The following is a 6,650-nucleotide window of genomic DNA, read 5'->3' as shown; positions in this document are numbered from 1 at the left end:
CGTTTAGTTAAAAATTTACTTCTAAAACACATCCGCACTTATAACAAACGATTTAAGGTTTTCTTCTACATACTACGTTTGTATATCAGTGTAAATCTAGGTCCTGGCGTGGTTATGTGTGCATAATATTGATAGAAAATTCTCTTAGTTCTGAAACTCCGTGGTTTCAGGCAACCAAGTCTTCTAACTTCGCAACTAGGCGCCTTAAAGTATCGCATCACTTTCCACACAATGCAACGCTCGTAGTTCCTGCTCCTTTTCATTTTTGTATATGTATGTACATTAGACTGCATCACAAAAAAAAATTGGCGGTTTTTCCGCCGGCATTACAAAATCTATTGTATTTGAAGACGTCCACCAAAATGTTTCGGAAAAATATTAAGATTTAAGCGAGCTGGACCGATTTGAGAATACCTCCAAAAATAGAGTTCTTTATGAATAAAAATAGTTTCTTAAAGAACATTTTGAAGAAAGTCCCCTCAGATGACAAAAAAAATTAGGCTTAAAAATTCTGCATAAAAATATTTAACAATCTTTTCAACGGAATCGTAATAATGAGATATTTGATGCTGTTTTTTACTTTTTTCAAAGATTGATTTACGAAAAACTTAAATAACTGGGCCAAAACTATTCCGATTTAGACTTATGGGATTTCGGTAGAAAGGTATTTTCCCACTATTTTTATTTATGTGCAAAAAAAGTCGTTCGTGTCACAATATTTTTTTTTTTTCAAATACCAACACATCAACTTTGAATGATATTCGTTCGTCCTACCTTTCTCTTTCATCATTTGAATTTGCTTGTCAGCAAAGAAATAAAAAGGGTGAGAAAATACCTTTCCAATGATATCTCACAAGTCTAAATCGGGAGAGTTTAGGCTCAGTTATTCAAGTTTTTCTTATACCAATCTTTGAAAAAAGTTAAAAACAGCATCAAAAATCGCATTATTACGATTCCGTTTACAATTTTTTTTAAATTTTTTTAAAATATTTGTACGCTATTTTTTGTAAGCTTAAACTGTTTTGTCATTTGAGGCGATTTTTTTCAAAAAAAAATCTTTAAGAAACTATTTTTATTCATAAGAAACTCCGTCTTTGGAGGTATTTTCAATACAGTCCAGCTCACTTAAATCTTAATATTTTTTCGAAATATTTTGGTGGACGTCTTAGAATATATTTTATTATCCCAATGGAAAAGCAGTACCGATTTTTTTTTGTATGGGGAGTGATGCAGTCTAATGTACATATCTATAAATGCATGTGGCCGGTAAAACAAAAAAAAAAATCACATAATTCAAAACTATCTCAAAGCACAATTGAATTTTTAATGAAAATTAGAAAATGCCATCTTGAAAAGGTTTAAAAGTTATTCATCATTTGACATTATAGTCGGTGTTCAAAAGAGAGAAATGTCAAAATCACTTCTACCTTGTTTAATATGCCTTGGCGAATACAAAAAGGTTATAGTTTTTATGACTTTCAATAGTTATCAGGTACGCGATTGCAACTAATGTGAACGGTATTCTGTACAGTACAAAGAGGCTGACTTCCAAAACGTATCAATACAATGTTTGGAAACTGTTATACTGCGGTTTTCAAACTGTTCGTATATGCAGAGTTGCGACACATTGCAACCATATACATTGCATATTTTAAATATTCAATATAGCAATGAACAATTTTTCTGAATTTTCCATTTCTAAAACACCAATGCCAACCAATAACAAACCAAGCATCAACTTTGTTTCTAATGCGCTGATTGCTCGAGCGATGCGTTTCGGTAACTTTTCGTAGGTGTTTTGGAACAGTATACATCCTTACTAATATTATAAATCCGAAAGTGAGTTTGTTTGTTTGCTACGCTTTCACGCTTTAACTACTCAACCGATCATCATGAAATTTTGTACACTCCTGTCATTTAGGTCAACCTAAAATCTAGGATACATTTAATTTCGAATAGACAAGGGGGCGTGACACCTCCCATACAAACGGAATTTTTCATACTGCATTTCTCAGGAAATATTTTTGGTAGATTACTGGAACTTGGTATGGAGATATATAAAATTATTATTTAGTTATGGATGAGGGCTGCCACCTTTTAAAAAAGTCAAATTCAACTTCAATTAAGGGAGTTTTTTATTTGAAAATTATATTAAAAAAGAGGCTTAAAAATTCTGTCGTTTGAATATATCGTTTAAAGGGTTGCCACCTAATTTAAATTAATTATACGCAAGCTATCTGAATCCCTTTCAAAACCATTTCGACTGATACTCATCCTTACTAATATTATCAATCCGAAAGTGAGTTTGTTTGGCTTTCACGCTTTAACTACTCAACCGATCATCATGAAATTTTGTACACTCCTGTCATTTAGCCCAGCTTAAAATATATTTTTGGTAGATTACTGGAACTTGGTATATAAAATCATTCTGTACTCATGGATGTGGGCTGCCACCGTTTTAATAAAATCGAATTAAACTTCAATTAAGGGAGCTATTTATTTGAAAACTAGATCGCCCTCGCCCGCTTCGCTGAGTGTATGAAATTTTTGCGTGCTTCATTGAGTAAAATTTATTTCAAGATAACTCAATTCAAAAACAGTAGGTTTAAAATTGGTTTAACCATCTTCAAAATATTTTCACACTAAAACTTTCTTAAACTTCTCACTTGCCATACTTTTTCAACTCAGTTGAGATTTTAAACAGATGGAAGCCCTTTACATGTAGTTTTGAAATTAAGCCCTTTTAAATCCATTTTGATTGATTCTCATATTGTAGTAATTCATTTAAATTATTGAAAAGTTTGAATTTAACCTTTTGAACAGTTGGCAACCTTTTTAAACCTCTTTCGTCTAATACTCATATTGTGATACATATTCAAAACTATTTAGATTCATACTAATCTATACCAATATACATTTTGAAAGCCGTTTTTTTGTGTTCGCAAAGCTCTCGAACGGCCGAACCGATTTTTTTGAAATTTCCGAGACCTGATTCAGACATCCCAAGGATTATTATAGGCGATAAAAATGTTAGATATATAGAGGGGGCGTGGAACCTCCCATGAAAACCCAATTTTTTCTACCGAATATCTCTGGAAATGTTCATGGTAGAACACTGGAACTTGGTGTGGAGATATATATGAAATCAATCTTATACTCATGGAGAAAAACGATCTATTTGAAAAGAGGGCGTGGCGCCGTACAAACGTATATATAATTCATCAGTAGGTGTGTTTGTGAGTGAAATCTTCCTTAATGCTCGGACGGATTTTAACGAAGATTTTTTTTGTGCTTATGAGTAACTCTCTGGATAGTGTCGATTCACAAATTGGTCCGCCAGTTGGCACTGGAGTTAAGATATTACTAAAAATCTTATTAATGATCCACTTTGGCCAATATTCAAAATATATATTGGTAATGGTAAAGGCAATAATATTGCAAAAAAGAGCTGCCACGTGGCGCTGGAGTCATTACGAATAATCGCCAAGTTATAAAAGGTGCACCATTGAGTATATCGAATTTTTATGTGTTACGATTGGCCCAATGTATTGTTATGCCCTAAAGCTTCATTCGGTGACACCAGGGTTCAGTCGTGCAGGGGTAAATCTCAAATCGCCACCGATAAATCAACCGCCAAAACCATCGCCAACCATAAATTCAAGTAAAAAAAAAATAATTTCACTTAAATTTCTCTCGTGAAACTTACTTTTAAGGTATTTCGTCTGAAATAAGTCTATGTATATTGGATTTCTGTAGAACAATTATACGCGTCCATTTTGAAATTGCCACCACCTGGCTTTCTGGCGGAATGTTCTTTACCGATATAATGGAACAAAACTTGAATTTGTCTCTACAAGGAGAGAATAAAAATGTTTTTGATTTGAAGATAAGGCACTAGAAATGCAACATAAAGCTTTGTCATTGCTTGAATTCTGTCAACAAGTACCAGATTTAAAATATCCGCTGGTGAAAACAGCTGCGTGCCGCATATTTTCTATTTTTGGTACAACGTATAACTGTGAGTCTGGCTGACTTCCAAAACGTCAATTGCTTTGCATACGTATGTACAAAGTATAAGGTTCCATAACGTCGAACTACAAAATATTGACAACTAGATCGCCCTCACCCACTTCGCTGAGTGTATGAAATTTCTACGTGCTTCATTGAGTAAAATTTATATCAAGAAAACTCAATTAAAAACAGGAGGTTCAAAAATTTGTTTAACCATCTTCAAGATATTTTCAAACTAAAACTTTCTTTGTCATACTTTTTCAATTAACGCATCCCCTGAACTGAATTTGAGATTTTAAACAGATCGAAACCTCTTACATTTAGTATTGAAATGAAGCCCTTGAAAACCCATTTCTATTGATACCCATATTATAATAAATCATTTAAAATATTGAACAGTTTGAATTTAACTTTTCAAAAAGATGGCAACCTATGTGATACATATTGTGATACATATTCAAAACCATTTAGATTCATACCAATCTCCTTTACTAATATATATTTTGAAAGCCGTTATTTATGTGTTCGCAAAGCTCGAAAACGGCCAAACCGATTTTTTTGAAATTTCAGCCACTTGCCCCAGATGCCCCAAGGATGGTTGTAGGCTAAACAAAATTTCGATGTATAAAGGGAGCGTGGCACCTCCCTTACAAACAGATTTTTTCATATTGCACATGTCTGGATGTGTTCTTGGTAAAATAGTGGAACTTGCTCCGGCGATATATGAAATCAATCTTATACTCATGGAGAAAAATGGGCCATTTGGAAAGAGGGCGTGACACAGTACAACCACATACATATAATTCTTTCGTATGCGTGTTTGTAAGTGAAATCCTCCTAAATGCCCGGAACGATTTTAACAAAGTTTTTTGTGTGCTATTGAGTGGCTCTCTGGATAGTGTAGTTTCAAAATTTCACTTGCCAGTTGGCGCTGGAGTTAAGTTATTACTAAAAATCTTGGCTAATATTCAAAATATGTATTGGTAACGGTACTTGGCAATACTACTACCAAAAAGGGCTGCCAGGTGACGCTGGAGTCATCACAAATAATCGCCAAGTTAGAAAAAGTGCCGTGAATATCAGATTAAATCGATATGCTGCACCACTGAGTATATCGAACTCCTTTGTGTTATGATTGGCCCAATGAATGTAATTTGCCAGTATTATTATGCGATGAAGCTTCATTCGGAGACACCAGGGTTGAGTTGTGCGGGGTAAATGTCATATCACCACCGATAAATCAACCGTCAGGACCATTGCGCGCCTTTTACTGTAATACTTAATTTAAAATATTTGAATTTAATTTTTAAAAAGGTGGCAACCCTGTGAAAGACTTAAATATTATTCAAAAATTTCAAACTAAAGGTTTCTTAACAATATTTCGTTAGGTAACCATATTTTAATTATTCAGATAGCTTGCGTATAATTAATTTAAATTTGACTTTTCAAACAGGTGGCAACCCTTTTTTTGATTTTTTTAAAGGGTGGCAGCCTTCATCCATGAGTAAAAAAATAATGATTTTATATATGCCATACAAAGTTCCAGTAATCTATCAAAAATATTTCCTGAGTAATGCAGTATGAAAAATTCCGTTTGTATGGGAGGTGCCACGCCCCCTTGTCTAGTCGAGATTAAATCTATCCTATATTTTAAGTTGGGCTAAATGACAGCATGATGATCGGTTGAGTAGTTAAAGCGTGAAAGCGNGCCATTTTTTAGTACAATTTTGAAATAAATAACTCGCTTAATTGAAGGTGAATTTGATTTTTTTAAAGGGTGGCAGCCTTCATCCATGAGTAAATAATGATTTTATATATGCCATACAAAGTTCCAGTAATCTATCAAAAATATTTCCTGAGTAATGCAGTATGAAAAATTCCGTTTGTATGGGAGGTGCCACGCCCCCTTGTCTAGTCGAGATTAAATCTATCCTATATTTTAAGTTGGGCTAAATGACAGCATGATGATCGGTTGAGTAGTTAAAGCGTGAAAGCGTAGCAAACAAACAAACTCACTTTCGGATTTATAATATTAGTAAGGACTAGATCGCCCTCGCCCGCTTCGCTGAGTGTATGAAATTTTTGCGTGCTTCATTGAGTAAAATTTATTTCAAGAAAACTCAATTCAAAAACATTTTTTTTTAAACAGATGGAAACCCTTTACAAGTAGTTTTGAAATTAAGCCCTTTTAAAACCATTTTGATTGATTCTCATATTGTAGTAATTCATTTAAATTATTGAAAAGTTTGAATTTATCCTTTTAAACCGTTGGCAACCTTTTTAAACCTCTTTCGTCTAATACTCATATTGTGATACATATTCAAAACTATTTCGATTCATACCAATCTATACCAATATACATTTTGAAAGCCGTTTTTTTGTGTTCGCAAAGCTCGAGAACGGCCGAACCGATTTTTTTGAAATTTCCGAGACCTGATTCAGACATCCCAAGGATTATTATAGGCGAAAAAAATGTTAGATATATAGAGGGGGCGTGGAACCTCCCATGAAAACCGAATTTTTTATACCGAATATCTCTGGAAATGTTCATGGTAGAACACTGGAACTTGCTGTGGAGATATATGAAATCAATCATATACTCATGGAGAAAAACGAACTATTTGAAAAGAGGGCGTGGC

The sequence above is a fragment of the Rhagoletis zephyria genome, unplaced genomic scaffold (assembly GCF_001687245.7).
Source record: "Rhagoletis zephyria isolate East Lansing unplaced genomic scaffold, Rhagoletis_zephyria_1.1 Rzeph_scaffold_00045, whole genome shotgun sequence".
NCBI classification, from domain to species: Eukaryota; Metazoa; Arthropoda; class Insecta; order Diptera; family Tephritidae; genus Rhagoletis; species Rhagoletis zephyria.
This window is presented reverse-complemented; position numbering follows the sequence as displayed.